At 38.2% G+C, this 13,591-nt stretch overlaps 1 protein-coding gene across 1 annotated transcript in view; it reads left to right on the top strand.

Annotated features, from left to right (window-relative positions):
• The first annotated feature begins 3,932 nt into the window (after window positions 1-3,932).
• The window catches only part of tlr3 (toll-like receptor 3), a 56,946-nt gene continuing 47,287 nt past the window's right edge, over window positions 3,933-13,591 (top strand). The window contains exons 1-2 of the mRNA XM_039750965.1: window positions 3,933-4,527; window positions 9,824-9,872. The gene's annotated coding sequence lies outside the window, so the exon portion shown is untranslated. The remainder of the gene's footprint in view (window positions 4,528-9,823; window positions 9,873-13,591) is intronic.

Genomic DNA, 13,591 nt, shown 5'->3' with positions numbered 1-13,591 from the left:
TCTCAATATGAAGTTGGATATCTATACAAATAACGACAGGGCAATGTCTTAGGAACAAAAGGATGCCAAGTCTTTTAATGGAAATAAAAGTTTTCTGCCTACAGAGGGCTCAATTGTGTAGACACCCTAAAATCAGAGTGAAATGAAGATGTGGCAGGCTAGTCCATTTTTTCAAAAACTTAATTTCTGCTACTCAAAATGCTTTTCAGTATCTTGTGTGGCCCCACGAGCTTGTATGCATGCTTGACAACGCCGGGCATGCTCCTAATGAGACGACGGATGGTGTCTTGTGGCATTTCCTCCCAGATCTGTATGAGGGCATCCCTGAGCTGTTGTACAGTCTGAGGAGCAACCTGGCGGCGTCTAATGGACTGAAACATAATGTCCCACAGATGTTCTATTGGGTTTAAGTCAGGGGATTGTGAAGGCCATTCAATTGTTTCAATTCCTTCATCCTCCAGGTACTGCCTGCATACTCTTGCCACATGAGGCCGGGCATTGTCGTGCATTAGGAGGAAACCAGGACCTACTGCACCAGCGTAGGGTCTGACAATGGGTCCAAGGATTTCATCCTGATACCTAATGGCAGTCAAGGTGTCTTTGTCTAGCTTGTAGAAGTTTGTGCGTCCCTCCATGGATATGCCTCCCCAGACCATCACTGACCCACCACCAAACTGGTCATGCTGAATGATGTTACAGACAGCATAACATTCTCCATGGCTTCTGCAGACCCTTCAACATCTGTCACATGTGCTCAGGGTAAACCTGCTCTCATCTGTGAAAAACACAGGGTGCCATTGGTGGACCTGACAATTCTGGTATTCTATGGTAAATGCCGATCGATCTCCACTGCGCTGGGTTGTGAGCACAGGGCCCACTAGAGGACGTTGGGCCCTCAGACCACCCTCAAGAAGTCTGTTTCTGATTGTTTGGTCAGAGACATTCACACCAGTGGCCTGCTGGAGGTCATTTTGTGGGCTCTGGAAATGCTCATCCTGTTTGTCCTTGTCCAAAGGAGCAGATACCAGTCCTGCTGATGGGTTAAGGACCTTCTATGGTCCTGTCCAGCTCTCCTAGACTAACTGCCTGTCTCCTGAAATCTCCTCCATTCCCTTGAGACAGTGCTGGGAGACACTGCAAACCTTCTGGCAATGACACACATTGATGTGCCATCCTGGAGAAGTTGGATTTCCTGTGCAACCTCTGTAGGGTCCAGGTTTCACCTCATGCTACCAGTAGTTACACTGACCATAGCGAAATGCAAAACTAGTGAAAAAAACAGTCAGAAAAGATGAGGAGGGAAAAATGTCAGTGGCTTCCACCTGTTAAACCATTCCTGTTTTGGGGTCATCTCATTGTTGCCCCTCTAGTGCACCTGTTGTTAATTTCATTAACAGCAAAGCAGCTGAAACTGATTAACAACCCCCTGTGCTACTTAACTGACCAAATCAATATCCCAGAAGTTTCATTGACTTGATGCTATACTCTGATTAAAAAGTGTTCCTTATTTTTTTTGAGCAGTATATATTTGTGTGCGGATCAAAGATGAACCAAGGTCTGCCTGACCTTTAACATTGATGATAACAGAAAATGTTTTCCACCGCTGAGTAAATTGTAATGATGAATTAAAGAGTAATGACGCTTGAGATGGCAGATACTCTAGTTCTCAGTTATGTGAATTCATGGGCAGGGTGTACACATTGGGTGTGTCCAGAAAGTTGACACCTGAAATGGACCATCACCACATTCAGTATTTCAAGAAGAATCTTGACGGAATGAATTGGACTGGGGTTGTTTAATAAAAGGGGATGAAACATGGATAAATGACTATAATCCTTATTTCTAACCGTAATCTAGGTAAGAGAAGCATGATGATTCTCTAACACCAAAGAATTTCAGAGTCCAAGCCAGTCCCAGCATTATTTTTCACTGGAAATCTCCTGATTCCTTTTCACGTTCTATCTGGAACTCTTCATTTTTAAATCTGATCCTTTTGGCATCTGGTTCTTATATTGATAAATGAGCATATAAGGTATAGCTGCTCCTAGCATGAATGCCCCTGGTCCAGGCCACAATCCTAATCTTAAACTCTTCTTCTTTTTAATGGGGTTGGTGATGTGCCATTATCTTGCATGCTGGTCCTCATGGGCTCCTTTATTCCTTTGTTGTCACTGTTATGATAGCAAGGTTGGGTGTTTTGTGTTATGGGGTATTTTGGTGGGGGGTTAAAACCAAGAATTGGGTTTTACTTTATCAGAATTCTTGACAAAGTGACCTTTTAAAGTGTTGGTTTTGTATTTCAATAAAACACTGATCACAATATATATATATATTTGTGTGTGTGTGCATTTTTTAAACACGTTTCTTTTTTTTTTAACCAATCAATGAGTGAAATATTTTTTCAATGTCATTCAATTAACATTTATATTTAAATTCTTTCAGGGAACACCGCCACATGTCTGTTTACCTATAACACATTTGTAATTATGAAAGCATGTGAGTATTGTGTAATTTAATTTGCTAACTAACAATGGGATAGGGGACGGCACGGTGGTGCAGTGGTAGCACTGCTGCCTTGCAGTTAGGAAACCTAGGTTCACTTCCTGGGTCCTCCCTCTGTGGAGTTTGCATGTTCTCCCTATGTCTGCATGGGTTTCCTCCCACAATCCAAAAACATGCAAGTTAGGTGGATTGGCAATCCTAAATGTCCCTAGTGTGTGTGTGTGCCCTGTGGTGAGCTGGCACCCTGCCTGGGGTTTGTTTCCTGCCTTGCCCCCTGTGTTGGCTGGAATTGGCTCCAGCAGATCCCTGTGACCCTGTAGTTAGGATATAGTGGGATGGATAGACAATGGGATAGGGTTCAATCCCTGTGACCCTTAATTGAATTAAGTGGATGTGTAGTGCTATCAATGGCAATGGTATAAATAATCATATTTAATTACATTTATATAGTGCTTTTCTAACCTACAACACTGTGGAATCACTTCAACCATTACAAATATGAAGCATCCACCCAGATGATGTGACAATGGACATTCTTGCATCACACCCATACAGTACACCCATTAGCTATTTGGTGATGAAGGAGGCAGAAACATAATTAGCAAGTTGAGTCAGAGAGTGATTAGCAGACACAATGACCAAGCTGTGGTGGCAGTTTAGGCAAGACATAGAGGAACACTCTACTCTTTTCAAAAGATGCCCAGGGATCTTTTATGAACATGGAGAGTCAGGACCTTGTTTTTACATCTCATCCAAAGAATGGTGCTACATTTTATAGCTCACTGTCATCATCTTGGCACTGGGGCATTGGGATCCACAAACAGCTTACAAGAAAAGTGTCCCCCTGATGGCCTCACCAACACCTTTTCCAGCAGCAACTCATGCTTTATCTAGATGGTCTCCCATCCAGGTACTAGGCTGGCCCAAACATGCCAGGTGGATTACCTATTCTGAAGTGCAGATGCTGGGAAAATAGTGTATATGAAAATAACCAAAATGTCCTTTCTTTGTCCAAAATGCTTTTTAAGTAAAGGAAACTAAAGTTTTTGTTACTTTGGACTTTGCATGTTTTATCAAGAAAAGCTGTAAATATTAAAATCAACATTTTAGATTTGTCATCTTAAATCCAAAGCCAAGAGCATGACGTCATTATATGAATCACTGCCACACCCCACTGGATGTGAAAAGGAACAATACGACTTCCCTCCCTTCATTATCCATCCCGCTATAGCCTAACTATAGCGTCACGGGGGTCTGCTGGAGCCAATCCCAGCCAACACAGGGCGCAAGGCAGGAAACACCCCGGGCAAGGCGCATACACAGGACATTTTGAATCGCCAATGCACAAACCGACGCAGACAAGGGGAGAGCATGCAAACTCCACGCAGGGAGGAACCAGGAACCGAGTCTCCTAACTGCGAAGCAGCAGCGCTACCCACTGCGCCATCGTTCCGCCCCAATACCCACTTAAAACGCAAAAAAATACTTTTAGTTTTAGTTGAACTTAAAAAGCTGGCGGGGGACTTGAACGTGGGTTGGTGGCATTGCCAAAATACAGCTTTTGCAGAAGTGTATATCTTTCTTTGATTCAAGCACACGCGTCTTTGTATTATTCTTCTCTCTCCTTTATTCCTTAGGGAATTAAAGTAAACCTATATAAAAATTGCTTTATGCGCAGTAAGCCACAAAGATTTATGCTCGTTTTGCGCAGCAGCGTGTACGTTCGTTCTATAGTCCCCGTTAGACACATAAATTAATAGACATAGAAAGCAATCAGTTCATGAAATCGCCTTTTAAAATGATCAAACTGCGTCAAGAGTACTTTTAAATAGCGGACGACTTAAACAACTTTCCTAAGAAATATTACACGGAATTTGTTTGTTGTACATTTATAACTGACACGTGCCCTCATTTGAGTGGCACACCCGAACCGGTTAGGAAGAGAAAGCGCGAGCTCGTTGTTGCCAGAGCCTTTTTTTTAAGTATTCAGATTTCGTCACAGAATTCGAACAACTGCTGTTTTGGGTGAGTGAGTGGATATTTAATATAGTATATTGTTCTTCTTTTGGTTGCTTTTAGACTGCGTCATCTCGAAACTTTACACTAGTTAGGGTGGTAGATCGCGGTGGCAGGACTGCCAGTCGGTTTCGTCTACCGTTGAGGGTGGTTTGCACTGTTGCACCGTTCAAAATGGGCCACTGGACAAATCATTCAGATGATATGGTAAAAATGAGAACAGGCGGTTGTGCGTCCCGTGTAAATGTAGGCTAAAAACTCTTGGTACCAAAACTGCATAAAAGCTTTCCGGCCGCTTAACTGCTTAATTTTTGTTTTCAGGCTTGTGGAGTACGAATTAAATAAATATGGCCGATAATGAAATAATTTCTTGGTACGATATTCCATCGTCGTTTGTATCTTATTCCTTGTTTGAGAACGTGGAATTCGGGGATTTTATATTTATATTTTATATTTCGGCAACATTGTTTTACAAAAATATATACATTTCAATCGGGATAGTAAACCATTTGTTTATTAGTTTAATTGTAAAATGCTGGCATAGCATATGGCGCTTTGTAAGTAAAACTGGTGTTCATTTGAATAAATTGTACATGTATCTCATCTGAAGTGGGCATGGAGATGTTACATACTATTATAAAATCACGACTTATTATGGAGCTTAAGGAATTAGAGAACTGTAAGTAATATTTAAGAAACTGTTTATTACAGTATAGTGTAGTCTGCATGGTGCCTCAGTGATTACCGGAACAAACACCGTGTGTGTGGAGGTGGCACACACACCTAGAATGTAACTACGTGAAGTTGTCTTTCAAACCCGGCAGCGTGAATTTGCTTTGGGATATGCGGAAAGGTTATTGAAGGAAAAGACTTTGAATAATTGAACTGAGAGTATTCCCAAATACTGCTGCTTGATTTTCTGCTTAGTAGTAGTCCTTTGTTTCTTAAGTGGAGACCTTTGGAACGATTGTTTTGTTAGAAAGTGAGTAGTCTGGGAGAATGTTCGTTAGTTTATGACCGGATTCTGTCCAGCCCTCTGCCAGGATTAAATCGACTCAGGATCATTTGGGGCAGGATCATTTGTTTTGCAGAATAAGTGGTTGTAATCAGCTAGCAGCTACCTAAATTTTGTGTCTGAAAAGCATTGGTTCTTTTAAAGTGTTTTACTATTTTCATTTATTTATATGATCTTTTGGCAGACCACACAAGATGAGATAATAATATATCAATGCTTTGTAAGTTTTAAAGGTTATGTATCCTTGTTACAAAACATTAAGTTATGTATTACCTCACTGTGAACCACATTGCTTAATTCTTAGCAAAAACTGATTTTTAGTTTGACAGTTTAGTCAATAGAATCCAATGCAGTCTTATTCAGTGCTGCTTGGTCTTGAGATAACATTTATTTGCTGGTTTTTAATCCTAATTTTATAATCAGAAACATTATCTTTCCTGATATTAATTAAATTTGTGCCAGAGAGATCCAAATTTGTATTGTTCAGTTTAGATATTTTTCTAAACAAAACTGTAAGGTTATCCATATTTAGAATAGTAGTTAGAAAGGGAAAGTTTTCATACTGTGAAATACTTTCAGTTCATGTACTGCAATTCTCAGGAATCTAGTTTAAGTATGCTAAAGATTAGACCATTAAACCAGTGCGTTTTCATTTACAATACATTTTTATAAATTAGATTAGATTAGGTTAGATAAAATGTATTAATCCCAAGGGAAATTTTAGATGCATTAAGCAACAGAAACATAAAAAACAAGAATACAGACTCACAGGACAAATAATACAATAATGTCACATGTTCTGGGCCTGCACCAAATTAACATTATTCTGGACAAAAATTTTTAATTACCTTTCAGATAGCCTTGGACTCACAATCCCTCCTAACCCATTAACAGCTATGTTTGGTGTTCTTCCAGAGGGGATTAAAGTGGAGAAGGACAAACAAATTGTGATTGCATTCACTACACTCTTGGCACGCAGACTCATTCTGATAAACTGGAAGAACCCAATCTCTCCTCTTTTAAGTCAGTGGGAAACCAATGTGTTATATTATTTGAAATTGGAAAAAATCAAATACTCAGTTAGAGGATCCATACAGACTTTTTTCAAAACATGGCAGGATCTAATCAGTAATATTTTAAAATAAGTTCATAAAGCACAGAGAATTTAGTAATTTAGGTATGTTTACAAGCCTTAAATTTTACGCCGTTTGGCTTGCTCTCTCTCTCAGGGGTGGGGATCGATCTGTTCTTAACTCAATTCTTTTTGTAAAAACTTGATTGCTTTGTATGGATTGTAATAAAATTAATAAATAAAAAAAAAAAAGAACATAAACTTGCTCATAAGTAAGACCCATAAACTGTTATAACATTTAATTTACCCACAACCCTATATATATTGCTTGCAAATGTGGACAAAAAAATCACACGTGGATGGAAGCAAATCCAGGATTATATTTGTGTAGAATTAACACAAAAACATGCCCAGAAAGTACCATAAATGGAACGAATGTTACTTTAAAGTATCTTTGATAACATGTTGAGTTCTTCTCTCTGCATCACAGAGGACAAAATTAAATGAACGTACAGGATCAAAGGTTAAAATCTATGAGGATCAAACATGAATCAACATTTTGTTTATTACAGCACTGTTTAAGTTGTATTTTATCAGACAGAAAAACTGCAGTGTAGAAATAGTTTCTACCTATGTCATAGGCCTTTAAAATGTTCTTATTCAAATCCTAATCAAGGGTATTTTAGGAATTGGTTTGTAGGTTTTTGTAGAGCCATGAGCTGTAGTCTCAGCTTGGCCTAGTTAGCATCGGTTTTGAGCCCATGTCTACCTACTTGAGTATGTAACCCACCTATTCTTTACTGCCTATGCAATCTTTTCTTTCTCTGCATTCTTCCTTTCTCTCTGTCTCACTCAATCACAAACTTTCATGATCCTTGACTTTTCCTCTTTCAAGTGAGCCTTTGTTTTTATCTCTTCTTCCATCTGCAAAGTCAGTCCTGCCTCAGCCTTAGATGGCTTCATGCCCACATCTGTGACCAAAGTCAGGAGTGGCACCTAATGTGTCTCTAGAGACATCACTTTCAACCCCTTGAGCCCGCAACAGTCTTTAAAGGCTTCTTATGGTGTTTTCAATCTCCATTATCTGGTCCTTCTTATATTGTAGATTGTTCTTTTCTGAGAATTATCATTTAAATGATTTGTGGGCCAGGAATGATTTGTAATTCTCAGCCTTTTAGATTTTTTCACTTCTGTTTCTTTCTAAATATTTTATTAAAACTGATACTGCGTGAAAACACATAAGGGTGTAAATTAAAAGAAATTTGGTGGCAAACTGCCATTTGTTTGTCGTTTGTATTTCAGTAGACAAATTTCCATTTGAAAAGTTTTGCCCAAAAATGTTTTAATACTTTGAAGTGTTTATCAAATAGGAGATGGAACTGCAATTGTCAATAATATTTTCCAAAGATTGTAAAATGTTGTAACCAAAAGCTTTTAGTAATATGGTTCTGAACTACAACTTTCTGTCACGTGGTTTTTCCCCATACAGCTGGCTGGTGGCACATCAAAAAGGCAGTTTCTTGTAGGTTTATCATGTAATTGGTTTATTTTGGCTCCATTGTCTTTGGATGCTGGTAATGGTAGTTAGTTGAAGCATAAGAATTATTTAAGAATTTGGACAATATTAAACAGTTGCCTATGCAGGAATATGCTGTTCATTTATTTTTTGTTACAGGCATCAGTAGGACATGGAAAAATCAGAGAGGTCATTGATGTACAATTTTTAATATACATGGAAGCATGCTAAGCAACAGTTTTTTTCCAATAAAGCAAAACATGTGCAACAGCAGTTATTTATTTATTTTCTCTTAAGGAAGCTATCATTATGTAAATCATTTTTGTTATTAAAAGTCAAAGTAGATAGAATTAAGCTGCCAAAAGCAAATCTCACAAACTATTACTTAAAATGTACATTCATTTTCTGGAAATATACTTATTGTTATTGTATGATAGCTGCTTAAGGAAAAACGAGTCAGTTAAAAAAGTAAATGCATATGGTTAAGACTAAAAGAAGCACAAAAATGTTTTCTTGAACTGGTTTAGAAGTAATAATTGGCCTCCAAGATTGCTTAGGGGCCTTTTTTCTGCTTTATGCTTAGATATGTTTTAAGTTAACAAGTAATTTAAATTTAAGCACAGGACTGCTTTTATGAGAGGGAATGCAATACACTGTTTATTTGAACATTGCCCCTCCAAATGTAATAAAAATGTTTTAATTAGCAATATGATTCTCTTCAGCATTAGCAGTTTCAGCATTCTGTATAAATTTGACAGTAGACTTATAAAAAAAATTAAAAAGCCAGACAAGTTAGATTTTTTAATTACATGCTGTTAAGCTGGACAGCAGACATGCATTTAAAATTTGTAGTATATAGAATTGCATATCTGGAAATTTAGTGCTTGTCTGTGCAGTTAAAAGTGTAAGTAAAAGAAATGAAGAAAGAGTATGAAGCTGACTAGAGCATCCGTTATCCGTTATCAACTCAGATGTTCCATGAATCAAACTAATAAAGTGTTGGGAGTATACTTCCCTGTTACTGTTAGAGTCATGAAATGGGTGCAATAATGATGTTCTAATCATCTATTTTCTGAACTCATTTTTCCATTACTGTGCCTCATCCATTTACCCTACCTGTGAGCATCAAACAAAGCAGGAAAAGCTGTGTTTGTCATTTAAAAGAAATATGCTGTCATTAAGGATCAAGTATTGATTTGTAAGCCCCATTTGCTTAATTAAAGCTACATTTTCTATTCATTACCATAGGATTGCAAGTTTTAATCAGGGTATGTTTTTTATATTTAAACAAAAAAAGTTTTTAACTGAGCAGGTGGAAGTGGAAGGCTGAGAAATCTTGAAACAAACACTGCAATTTTCCTTGGTATGAAAGTGCTGCTTCAAATTAATCTAGAAACTAAACACATGAAGTAATTGTTAAAGGTATAGCCATCCTTTCTTACTAAGTTTGCAGCAAAAATCACTGTCTTCCACCCATCCATTCACTGAAACTGTTTGCACAATTACTCTTTTTGCCTCATAAAAGCAATAGATTACAGTCAGGGTCCCACAGACTGTATGCCTCAGAAGGTAAACATAGAAGGTGAAGCATAGTTTTGTTAAATAGTCATGCAAAAAACACATTTCAGTTTACTGATTTTTTTTTTTTATTAAGTTACTTTCTTTTAATTCCAATTTGCTGAAAACACTTTTTCATTTACAGGTTTGTGGAGCCCATCCTTACCACATTGAAAGCAAGACAAAAATCAATGGTAGGTGCTATAACTTCTTAACACAGGGCTCACACTCTCATTAAGGGCCAATTCAGAGTTGCCCATTAACATATATATCCATGGTATAAGGATGGAATTTATAGTTCTTAAATATGATCAATTTGAATATCATGCAGGCTACAAACAATTACCAGGCCAGAATTTAAATCTTGGTTCCAAAAAGATTGAAGAAACAACACTATTTTCTATGCCAGGCCACTCACATTACTAATGTTACAAGTAAATATTTCTTATGAAGTGGTTATGTCGTTAGTGCTGCTGCCTCATAGATCAAATATGCTGATTAAGCATAATATTCCATTCTTAAATTCACTTTCTGCATCTGACCCAGTTTTGCACTTGAATATACACTGTACTTTGAACTCCCTCTCATTTATTTTAGCTTGATCATAAACCACTCATGCAATACTTTATCTAAAGCATTTCGAAAATCAAGATAAATATGTTATGCACCATCTCCAATCATATTCTCCTGTTGGTTCATTTTGGAAGTCTAGCATATAGACTTTTATTACTGATAAATTATTTCCTAAATGTAATCATATTTTGATGATTCACTAATACTGCTTTACTGTTAGGTGTTGGTTTATCTTTTCTTTAATAATTGCTTCTATTAATTTACATGTGATACTCATTAAGCTTACTGGCCTATAGCTACAAAGATTGACCTAGATTTAACTTTTTATGTAATGAAACAGCATTTGCATTCTCCCAGTGCTTTCTGAAATAAGCCCATTAATGGTTTATTAACATTATTTGTTATAATAGTGCTTCTCTGTCCTTCATTTCCAAATAATTTAGTACCTATTCCCACTAGCTACAGTGAGTTACTGTAGCTACTTCTCCACACATGAGATCTTCAGAAAATGTGAAGGAATTTGTTATTTTCTTTTCCATATATAATACTGCTCAAAAAATTAAAGGAACACTTTTTAACCAGAGAATAGCATCAAGTCAATGAAACTTTTGGGATATTGATCTGGTTAGTTAAGTAGCAGAGGGGGTTGTTAATCAGTTTCAGCTGCTTTGGTGTTAATGAAATTAACAACAGGTGCACTAGAGGGGCAACTGTGAGACGACCCCCAAAACAGGAATAGTTTAACAGATGGAGGCCACTGACATTTTTCCCTCCTCATCTTTTCTGGCTGTTTTTTTCGCTAGTTTTGCATTCAGCTACAGTCACTACTGGTAGCATGAGGTGATACCTGGACCATACAGAGGTTGCACAGGTAGTCCAACTTCTCCAGGATGGCACATCAATACATGCCATTGCCAGAAGGTTTGCTGTGTCTCCCAGCACAGTCTCAAGGGCATGGCAGAGATTCCAGGAGACAAGCAGTTTCTCTAGGAGAGCTGAACAGGGCCGTTGATATTTCTTAACCCATCAGCAGGACCGGTATCTGCTGTGAATGTCTCTGAGCAAACAATCAGAAGCAGATTTCATGAAGGTGGCCTGAGGGCCTGACGTCCTCTAGTGGGCAAAGTGCTCACTGCCCCGCACCGTGGAGCTCGATTGGCATTTGCCATAGAATACCAGAATTTGCAGATACACCACTGGCTCCCTGTGCTTTTCACTGATGAGAGCAGGTTCACCCCGAGCACATGTGACAGACATGAAAGGGTCTGGAGAAGCTGTGGAGAACATTATGCTGCCTGTAACATTGTTCAGCATGACCGGTTTGATGGTGTGTCAGTGATGGTCTCCGGAGGCATATCCATGGAGGGACGCACAGACCTTTACAGGCTAGAAAACGGCACCTTGACTGCCATTAGGTATCGGGATAAAATCTTTGGACCCATTGTCAGACCCTATGCTGGTACAGTGGGTCCTGGGTTCCTCCTGGTGCAAGTCAATGCCTGGCCTCATGTGGCCAGAGTACGCAGGAAGTTCGTGGAAGATGAAGGAATTGATACCATTGACTGGCCCCCACGCTCTGACGCTGCCAGGTTGCACCTCATACTGTCCAGGAGCTCAGTGATGCCCTGGTCCATATTGGGAAGAAAACCCCCAGGACATAACCCATTGTTTCATTTGGATCATGCCTCGACGTTGGCAGCCATCCATACAAGAACGTGAAAGCCATACAAACTACTAAGTACTATACTGAGTTGCTGCAATGAAATCTCCACAAAATGGACTAGCCTGCCACATCATTTTTTCAGTTAGATTTTCAGGGTGTCTGAATTCAGCGCTCTGTAGATTGATAATTTTTATTTCCATCAAACGATGTGGCATCCTTTCATTCCTCACACATTACCCTGTCCATATCAGTATGAGGAATGCTACTCATACAGACAAGTAACAATAACTAAACAGATAAAGCCATTTACTTTAAAATGAATGAAAAGTAGAAAAAAAGAAAAAGTCAAAATAAAACAATTCAACCCACACCCAAAAAAAGAGAAAGAAAAAAACAAGAGACACAAAGAAAAAATAAAAGCAAAAAGTATGTTTTTTAGATATGGTAAAACGAATAGTAACATGAGAGAGTTGATCATAAGTTTAATATGCTTATTGTAAAATAAGATAAGCGAATTATTGCAATAATTTTAAAAAGTTTGTATATATTTTCTGATAGAGAATTTGATTTGATTTTAGATAATATAGATCATGAAACATCGCTGACCTACTGAATTATAGATGGTGGGTTGGAATTATTCCACTTAAGTAAGGTAAGTCTGTGTGCTAACAGTCTAGTATAGGATACCATAATCAACTCATCAACATGCACTTTAAGGCCAACTGAAAGTACACCAGATATTGCAGTTAATGGATTAGGAGTGACTTTAACACCGAAGCTGTCCAAGAAGTATGTAAAGATTTGTGTCCAAAATTTTGTTAATTTAGAACATTCCCAAAATATATGGCCTAGCAATGATAGAGCTAGATGTCAGTGCTCACAGGTTGTGTCTTTCCCTGGTAACATTTTACACCATTTTAAATTAATTAACTGAGGTTATGGAGTTATTGTTGGTACATATAGAACTAAAGTGGAGCCAATCCCAGCCGGCACAGGGCGCAAGGCAGGAACAAATCCCAGGCAATGCACCAGCCCACTGCAAGGCACACACACTCATACACTAAGGACAATTTAGGATTGCCAGTGCACCTAACCTGCATGTCTGTGGACTGTGGGGGGAAACCTGACCTGGAAGAAACCCACACAGACACAGGGAGAACATGCAAATTCCATGCAGGGAGGACCCGGGAAGCAAACCCAGGTCTCCTTATTGCAAGGCAGCAGCGCTAACACTGTGCCACAATACCGATCTTTGAAGGGTAAATTCTTTAAAATATTTTTATATATTGTTAAAATGCTGTCTGAGTCTTTATAAAGACTAAAGACAGTATCAAGACAGTATGGCCTCAGGGATTGATATGGGTAAGAGATATGGAATGTTTAGTAGACTTCTTTTAAAAAAATTTCCAGTTTGCATATAGGAAAAAAGTGTGGCTGAAAAGTTACATTTGTTACAGAGTCATTCGTAAGATGCAGACATGTTGTCTATTTAAAGATCTCTAAATGTCTTAATCCCTAGCGTTCATAAGTTAAACACTGAGTTTTACTTTCATCCTTATTGAGTCTGATTTACCTCACCATTACTGTCCTTCTACAGCTAAAATACTGAAAGAATCTCTTTTGGTCAGCTGTTGCATTTTCTTCAATATTATTCTCTAATAGTTTTTTATCTTTCCT

The sequence above is a fragment of the Polypterus senegalus genome, chromosome 4 (assembly GCF_016835505.1).
Source record: "Polypterus senegalus isolate Bchr_013 chromosome 4, ASM1683550v1, whole genome shotgun sequence".
Taxonomy (NCBI): Eukaryota; Metazoa; Chordata; class Cladistia; order Polypteriformes; family Polypteridae; genus Polypterus; species Polypterus senegalus.
This window is presented reverse-complemented; position numbering and strand designations above follow the sequence as displayed.